Genomic DNA, 9,780 nt, shown 5'->3' on the forward strand with positions numbered 1-9,780 from the left:
CCGCCATCCCGGGAATTAACCTCTGCTGCACCCTCAATAGCAAGAATGTCCTTCCTCAAATTTGGAGACCAAAACTGCACACAATACTCCAGGTGTGGTCGAACAAGGGCCCTGTACAACTGCAGAAGGACCTCTTTGCTCCTATAATCAACTCCTCTTGTTATAAAGGCCAACATGCCATTCACTTTCTTCAATGCCTGCTGTCCCTGCATGCTTACTTTCAGTGACTGATGAACAACCCCAGATCTCGCTGTACTTTCCCTTTTCCCAACTTGACACCATTCAAATAATAATCTGCCTTCCTGTTTTTGCTACCGAAGTGGATAACCTCACATTTGTCCACATTAAACTGCATTGGCCATGCATCTGCCCACTCACCCAACCTGTCCAAGTCATCCTGCATTCTCATAGAATCCTCCTCACAGTTGACACTGCCACCCAACTTTGTGTCATCTGCAAATTTATTAATGTTACTTTGAATCCCTTCATCTAAATCATTGGTGTATATTGTAAATAGCTGCGGTCCCAGCACCGAGGCTTGCGATACCCCACTAGTCACTGCCTGCCATTCTGAAAGAGTCAGATATGCAGCCACTGCAGCTTTATTGGGTTAGCGCTACTAATGTGTTCCTGCTGAGAATAGTTCCTTGCCAGCTTTTTATACATTCTGTTTATGGAGAATATGGAGGTGCTTTATGGTTTAGGATTGTGTGTATAATCTAAATAAGAACAGTAGTGTTTGATCAAGATTCATTTTTACTTGATCTAGATCCAGTGTAAAGGGTTAAACATAGAACATAAGAAACGAGAAGAGTAATCTGTAACGGCTCGTGTAAGTGTTTCATCAGTCGATGTTCACAAGTGAACTTCCAGATCACCAATATTTTCTTGCATATCACCGTGACTCATTTTACACAACTTGTCCATATCTCTTCACAACCTTCAAATCCTGCTCATGTATTGCTTTGTATTATCACACGTTGGGATGCAGTACAAAAACAACAAATGCTAGAAATGATAATGTCAGCACATGTGGAGAGGAAAACAAAAGTTAATGATTGTTCATCAGAACTTAGTTTTCATCAGAACATTACCTCTTGTTTCTCTTTCCAAAGATGCTGGCCGAATTGCTGAGTTTGAGGCCTTATCATACTGATTGATATACAGTAGATTACAAAAGGCAGAGGTCAAAGGTTGATCTTTGTACTGTCCCATTGCGAGAATCTTCTATGTTTGTCTCCGTTCTGTTTTCTGTTCAATTTTAAATCTCTGCATGTATCTTATCCCAATTTCATGATACACAATCTTGTGTAATGATATCTTCTGTGGCACCTTTGTCAAATTATCCATGTGGATATGCAAATATGCTGCACTTACTGTGTCATCATCAACCCTGCCACTTACCTCATCAAAAAGTTGCCTGACATGATTTGCCTGACCTAAAATTAGGTTGGCTGAACCAAATCAGATTGAGATTTTCTCAAATGCTATTATAATCTTCATTAAAAGTTCCGGCACTTGCCCGAATACTGCTCTGCCTCAGGCTGATATGAGTTCACTGCCTCCAGTTTCCTGTTTTCTCTTTCTCCTTTCTTGAACAGCAGGCTACCGATCCTAAAAGATAACCATAAGTGTTGCTTAATAGAGTTGCTTAACACGGGTGGTGCCAGTGTTTAGAGTGGGTAATGGACTATGGTGTGTGCCAATGAAGAGGTCGGCTTGGAAGAGGGGTTTAATATTATTTGCAATGTTCTGCTGCCTTGGTTCAAGGGAGTTGCCAATTAGTGGTGGGAGTTATCTTTTTGATTAATTTGGGGATACTGAGGGCCAGACCTCTAAAGAGATACAGCCTGGAAACAAGCCCTTCTATCCAATGAGTCCGTGTCGACCAGCGATCCCCGAACCATAACGTTATCCTACACACTTGGGACAATTCACAATTTCACCTACAATCCTGTACATCTTTGGAGTGTGGCAGGAAACCGGAGATCCCGGAGAAAACCCCCGTGGTCACAGGGAAAATTTACAAACTCCGTACAGACAGCACCCGTAGTCAGGATCGAACCCAGATCTCTGGCGCTGTAAAGCAACAACTCCACTACTGCACCACTGTGCCGCCCTGAAACTCCCAGTATACTCCCCTGTCAATTTTTTTGTGAATTGTGTGGACAAACACAGATTTCTCTGAATTTCAGGTAATGGTCAATCACCTATTAAAAATGGACAGTCTTCTTGCCAATTACTATGTTAAACTTAATCTAATAACTCCTTGTCCAGAGGTAAAAGGTTTAAATTGAAGTGCTTCTCCCTTCATTTATAGCTCCTGCCAGGCCCTCTCAGTCCAAAGTTCTATTGCTTAATCATAATTAAATCAATATGCAAAAAATTGATAGGATGTAATGATAAAGGGAAAGGCAAAATATCTCATATTTGCTCCTCTTTTATCATCCAGTCTGCAGAAAGCTATCTGCAGAGTCTGTGGAGCTGTATGTTAAAATCTCTCAGGAGTTTCCACACTAATCTCTGCGCAGAAAATCCAAATGATAAACCAGGAAACCCCACCTGAAGCTCTCCCTACAGGCCACTTGCAGTTGACAATGTCAGTCAGAGGAACTAAATGCAGTGTTAATTATTAATACTATTACGAGATAAATGTTATATTTATAGCATGAAAACAAGAATTTTCCCCAACATTCATGCCGATCAAGGGGTTTTCTTGAGCTAGACCATTTGTCTACATTTGGCCCTTATCCCTCTAAACATTTCATATTCATTTATGTCCAAATACCTTCAAAATGCTGTAACTGTACTCACTTCTACCACTTCCCCTGACAGCTTGTTCCGTATAGCCACCACCCTCCGTGAAAAGTTTCTCTTTCAGGTTACTTTTAAATCATTGCTCTCTCACTGTGCTCTCCAGTTTTAGTGCCCTATCCAGCAAAAAAAGTCTGTGACAATACATCTGTTCTATATCACTCATAATTCTATACATTTTTTTGTAGGTCTCCTGTCGGCCTCCTTTGCTCCAAACAAAAAGCCCCTGCCTATCCTTTTCTCTTTATAACTCTAGCTCTCCAGTACAGGCTACATCCTCGTGAAGGAAGAAACTGCAGATGCTGGTTTAAACTGAAGATAGACACACAATGCTGAAGTACCTCAGTGGGACAGGCAGCGTCTCTGGAGAGAAGCAATGGGTGACGTTTCAGGTCGAGACCAGTCTTCAGACTGAAGAAGGGTCTCGATGCAAAATGTCACCCGCATCCTTGTGAATCTTTTCTGCACCATCTCTAGCCTAATCTCATTATTCCTATAATATGGCCACCAGAACTGCACACAGTATCCCAGGTGTGGTCTCACCCACATCTTGCACAACTGTAATGTGATGTCCGACCTCTTGAATTCAATGCCCCGACCGATGAAAGCAAGCATGTTATATGCCTTCTTTGGAAGATGTATAGGTCTTCTTCTGCAGCAGTACAACGCAGTTGTACAGGGTCTTTGGTGAGACCACACCTGGAGTATTGCGTACAGTTTTGGTCTCCAAATCTGAGGAAGGACATTATTGCCATAGAGGGAGTGCAGAGACGGTTCACCAGACTGATTCCTGGGATGTCAGGACTGTCTTATGAAGAAAGACTGGATAGACTTGGTTTATACTCTCTAGAATTTAGAAGATTGAGAGGGGATCTTATAGAAACTTACAAAATTCTTAAGGGGTTGGACAGGCTAGATGCAGGAAGATTGTTCCCGATGTTAGGGAAGTCCAGGACAAGGGGTCACAGCTTAAGGATAAAGGGGAAATCCTTTAAAACCGAGATGAGAAGAACTTTTTTTCACGCAGAGAGTGGTGAATCTCTGGAACTCTCTGCCACAGAGGGTAGTTGAGGCCAGTTCATTGGCTATATTTAAGAGGGAGTTAGATGTGGCCCTTGTGGCTAAGGGGATCAGGGGCTATGGAGAGAAGGCAGGTACGGGATACTGAGTTGGATGATCAGCCATGATCATATTGAATGGCGGTGCAGGCTCGAAGGGCCGAATGGCCTACTCCTGCACCTAATTTCTATGTTTCTATGTTTCTATGAATATGCAAAACAACCATACTTATGTTCAGTAATTTATTCAAAATAAAGCATCCAGAACAGGGATCAAGCTTCTTGCTAATGTTGTTATCACAATTTATTGCTATTTTCAGGGCTCTTAGCCTATGCCATCTTACATCAGCTGATGCAGCAGGAGTTCTCTGAGGTAGTAGCAGAGAACCTCATAAATCCACATCACCTCACCTTCAGTACAGGATTGAACTACTGAATACAAACTATTAGACTGTTTGCCTGCAAATAGATTGATTTATAGGTTGAACACCGATTTTCCAGCATCCTCGGTTCCAGAGCCTTTCTTGATTATCCGTTTTTCCAGACCAACAGAGGTCAGGTGATAAACGCGAGGAAACGACAAGACACCCCTCTTCCGTTAAAAGCATCTCTCCTGTGTCTCTAAAGCACCATGGAGCGCCACAAACCTAAAATAAAACAAATATATAATGTAAACTGAATGTGCATTGGGACCCTGTGGGGCTCCCTCCATCTTACCTGCTGCTGTTTGTTGCGGTTGGCGATGGCTTTGTCCTCTCCCTGCTTGACCACCACTGCCTGCTTCTCCTGTCACTCTGTCCAGTCGGCCTCTTTACTTCCCCTCCTCCCCCACTCCTCCCCCCACCACCACTGCCACTTCTTTCTCCCTGAGTTGCTGACATACTCCACCTTAGAAGTGACAGCAGGTGAGAGGGGAGAGACCACGGTGACTTCAGGAGCGCATTCTGTCAGTAGCCTGAAGTAAGAATTGTCCCCAGGGGCTACAACATGAGCCGCAACAACAGCCGTGTCACCGGACTGCACAATGGCCGAAAAATGGCTCGCTGGTGCAGCTTGTGAGTCAGGGAGTAGGTCGGAAGCCGAGGTTTAAAACGGCTGGGGAAACGGTGGGAGCTGGAGATGGGACAGCAGGTCCGTTCATTGCATCCAAAATGTATTATGTGGGTCCGTTAAAACAAGGGTTTACTGTATTTACATAATTTTTGTACATAAACCAAATAAATTAGAGAAGGCTTGAGAGGGATTTCAGAGTTCCAGAGGGCAAGAGGGCAAAATCGAACAGAATGGAGGGGGGGGGGGGGGGGGGGCAACATAAACATTAAGCCAGCACAGATAGAATTAGACAACGCCTCCGTTGCCAGGCGGTCAGAACGGAGGGGTTGAGAAGGAGTTTCTTCCCAGAGGCAATTCGGACTGTAAACGCCTATCTCACCAGGGACTAACTCTACTGAACGTTTTTCCTTCCATTATTTATTTTGTAAAAGAATATGTGTGTTATGATTGTGTTTATAATTTGTTTGGTTGTTTTGTTGTTTGTCTTTTGCACAAAAGTCCGCGAGCATTGTCACTTTCATTTCACTGCACATCTCGTATGTGTATGTGACAAATAAACCTGACTCGACTTGATTTGACTTGGCCAAGGAGGGATTTCAATATCTAGATGTAAATAAACAACTCTTTCATGATGGAGGGACACCACTTGCAATGCCGCCTGTGGCCGCTTAGGGAATTTCAACTGAGCTCTCGTAATTTTGTCAGATTAAAGTGGGAGGCAGACCATCAGTTGCCGGAAAATTGTTCAATTTAATATTCTCTACATTTTAGCTGGGTAATACAATCAAAGGATTATTAGTAGAATATTTTCTACATCCAGTTTATTTTTAAGTTAGTCACTTTTTGCCAATTTGTTAAAAATGTTTAAAACTATTTCTTGAAATATTAGAAAACAATTACTGGAAAAAGTTATAAAAAAATAAATGTTAAACTTAATCTATCACCACGTATATTTTGTTTGCCGATTATCTGAAGTAATTCAGAATCAATAGTTTATAACTTTCAGTAAATCTGTATTATGCAGCATTTAATGTCGAACTCAGATTAAAAATGATACCGTTTCCTGAAGTGTTTCAGTAAAGACAAAAAAAAAGCCAAAATGTGAGGACTTTTAGCATTCTACAGTGAAAGAAAAGGCTGTGTAGAGTGTGGATTGTAGCAACACCTCTGATCTTATCTAATCAGAAAGCCATGCTGCTTTCATCAATAATATCTTCTGCTTTCATTGATGAAATACGTAAGAATAGTTTTACGGAATCCATTCCTCCAAACCCCAAGGCAATCACATCCAATTTGCTGCTGCTGCGTCAATCGAATCACTCTAAAGTGTAAAGCTCTATTCCAAGGACTGCCTGTTCCAATTGTTTTAGTTACCACATAAACCAAAACTGTGACAGCAAATGCTGTAGGGCGTATTGCTGGATGAATGTGTTTGTTTTATGAGTTTCTATGAAAGAATGCAAAATTCAATTGAGAAGTGCAAACTGTACACGTTACAAATAAACAATCAGCTTTGGGTTCAAATAGAAACAAAGATAATCATTCTCCAAATACTGAACTTGCCCATCAGGTGTTCAATATATTTATCAGAGATCAACTGCATGGATTGATTTGTTCTCTAGTTTTTGACCAAAGGAATTTGTTTCCTGTGATCTGACAACATTGGATGAAGAACTTAATTGCCACATGTAAAGACATGGTAAATATTTCTTTGCAGACTTCCTTTGCTTCAGTAATTTTAAAATGTTCAAATGTAACCCAAGATAATATGTTATGATTTTAATCAAATGCAGATCAACAATCTTTTTCATTCAGAAATGTCTTCACATGTCAATTAAAGGAAATCATTCCCAATTGTTGTTAAGGGAACTTCAAAGGGAGAAACACATTAAAAGGGCACTTTCCCCATTTAGAGAAATGTCATTTCAGTCAAATTACTTTGGCATGTGGCATAGCTGCTGTTAATATGGTAAAATTGCAACTAATTTGTGCACTTCATGTCTCTACAATGAAAACATCAAAATCATTTTGGTTTTGGGGTGCAAGTTGGACATGACACCAGTCAATTCATTCCTTTCTTTTTTTTTCTTTTAGTGATTGTGGAATTGTTAACACAACCTGAACAGGCAAATGGGGTTTAGTTTAATTTCAGATCAATGGCGTTTACAGGAATGCAAGCTTTGAAATGCACTGGAATTCAAGCAAATAGTTCCATTATTAAAAGCTATCATAAATTAATAATCAATCTTTAGCTATACTGATTAACTTATTACCTGCCTACATGGAAGGCATTAAAATACGTTTTCTGACTACGTTGGAGGAGACAATGGTCCGTGTACAAGTACAAAACAGGGACAAAGTCGATCAATTTTTGGGCCTGTATCCCTAATTATATCTAATTTATAGATATCAAAAAAATAAACTACAGGCTCTAGAAAACTGCGTTCTATAAAAGAATGTATGAGCAAATTACAAAGCATTAAGTATTTTGCGCAGGCTTTCCTTTAGGAACCCAAGCACAAAAGAGCAGCAAGTTCATCTTGGAATTGTATAAAATGCTTGTTTGGCTTCAGCTTGAGTACAGTGCATGTACCATTCTTATTACACTGCAGGGGAGATTTCCTAGGATGTTGTTCAAACTAGAAATTGGTGCTGCGAGAAAAAATTGGATAGGCTACAGATGTTTTCTTCAAAACAAAGGAGACTAAGAAGAAACTTAATTGCGGTATTTAAAACGTTCATGGATTTAGGTAAAGTCAATAAGAATGGTCTATTTTTCCTTAACTGATGGCTTGAAAACCAGGGGCAGGGGCTTAGATTTAAATTAATTGCCAGGAAGATCAGAGGATCGCTCCTAGGCCTATGAAGAAGGTTCAGCAGCCTGAAAACTCTAACCACGAGGGTAAAGAACAGTCCATAAGTTCATAGGTTATAGGAGCAGAATTAGGCCATTCGGCCCATCAATCTAACAGGCCTGTAAACTCAATATACACAGATAAAATATAATAATCAAAAATTCAATAACAGTAACACTAGATAGCCTTAATAACTAAGTTATTTGTACAGTCAAAGACAGAGATCATGGAAGTTCATAGTTGCCGAGGTTGGTGTTGTGTAGTCTTCAACCGCTGGGAAGAAGCGGTGGAGGCCAAGTCAATGAATATTTTTAAGGTGGAGTGTAAGATTCTTGATTATAATACGGGTGTCAGGGGTTACGAGAAAAGGCACGAAAATGGGGTTGAGAGGAAAAGATAGATCAGCCATTATTTAACGGTGGAGTAGACTTGATGGGCCAAATGGCCTAATTCAACTATTACTTATGAAGTCTACCCCGCCAATCAATCACCCAGTTACGTGTCACCTGGACCTACAAGAGAGAAGTAAATGTGTCAATGCAGTGCCGTGTAGTTGTATAATGTGGCCATAACTGATGGAGCAGCTCCCATCATGTGCAAGCTGTTAGAGGGAGATGTGATTCTGCCAGAAATGCTAAATTGCGATGATATAGGAGGCCATGTGAAGGTTGGGTTTAATTTTCAGCGGTACTTGGCGATCGAGCAATATAGCTCAAGCGAAATAAGTCTGAGACTGGTGGTGAATTTTATTATAGTACTAGACTAAGTGGGACTCGTTGGGTCCCAGCATCACACGAGGGCTGGTCCCCCAATGCAATATTCCATCTCTCCACCAATTCCAATATTGGTGGGGGGGGGGGGGGGGGGGGAGCTTTCTGGAGCGCTAGTATGGGTGATGTGGGCTGAAGGGGCTGGTTTCCAGAGGGCTAGTATGGACATTGTGGGCCAAATGGATTCTTGGGCTGGCAGCTCAGTCACTCTAGCCTGTTGTGCTGGCAGCTCACTCACTCACGGCTGATGGGCTGGCAGTTGACTCACGACTATTCCTTAAAATTCCATTTCAAGCAGGGTGCAAGGCCACCGAATTCAAGTGCAGTTTCATACCATTTCAAGCAGGGTGCAAGGCCACTAAAGACAGCGAGTCGTGAACTCTCCCTCCTCCATTTTGCAGAGACTGAGCCACGCCCACACTTCTGGGTTTTATAGTCCCTCCCCCTCCCACCAGAAGGGGCGTGGCCTTCATGACATGATTGACAGGAGAGAGAATCTCAACATTTTCTAAACACTAATAACTCTTTTATTTTTCATCGGTGGGAAAAATCCTTGGCATTTGATGAGCGGAGGGGGACTCTGAGTAGGATGGCCAAAAATCACAGCTGTACGTGGTAGCGTTTATTCTAAAATCATTATAAAGTGCAAACAAGAAGTGGTCAAGATTAGGCTTTTAATTATATAGAAGGCAAGGCAACTTTAATTAGGCAAGGCAACTTTAGCTAGGCAACGCAGCTTGAGCATTTCCAAACCAAAGGCAACACATCTTTAGCATTTCCAAACTATATTTTCAAACCACATTAAGGGCACTGACAGGTCAGTAAAAACACTCACAGTTTAGTAGACATGTGTTCTGTGTTATTCACACCTCAGACTGAGAGACGTGACCCTCTCACTCCCCCATCTTGCAGAGACTGACTGAGGCACTCAACACTTCTGGGTTTTATAGTCCCTCCTGAAGGGGCGTGGCCTTCAGGAGAGAGAATCTCAACATTTTTCAAATACTAATAACTCTTTTATTTTTCACCGATGGGAAAAATCCTCTTGTCCTGCGCAGCGGAGGGGGACTCTGAGTAAGATGGCCAAAAATCACAGCCTTAAGTGGCAGCGTTTTTTCTAAAATCAATATACAGAACAACAGGAAGTGGTCAAAATCAGACTTTTAGTAATATAGATGATATTGTAAGGTGAGTTCAGTTCAGAGTTCAGTTGAGTTTATTGTCACGTGT

The 9,780-nt window shown here is 41.5% G+C and overlaps 1 long non-coding RNA gene across 1 annotated transcript; it reads right to left on the reverse strand.

Annotated features, from left to right (window-relative positions):
* Positions 1–4,101: 4,101 nt before the first annotated feature.
* Positions 4,102–5,197, reverse strand: LOC129711997 (uncharacterized). Its single transcript, XR_008725978.1, has 2 exons — positions 4,761–5,197; positions 4,102–4,519 (listed from the first exon to the last, which is right to left on the reverse strand). It is a non-coding gene; the product is annotated as an uncharacterized LOC129711997 (long non-coding RNA).
* Positions 5,198–9,780: the final 4,583 nt, after the last annotated feature.

Source organism: Leucoraja erinacea, chromosome 2 (genome assembly GCF_028641065.1).
Source record: "Leucoraja erinacea ecotype New England chromosome 2, Leri_hhj_1, whole genome shotgun sequence".
Taxonomy (NCBI): Eukaryota; Metazoa; Chordata; class Chondrichthyes; order Rajiformes; family Rajidae; genus Leucoraja; species Leucoraja erinaceus.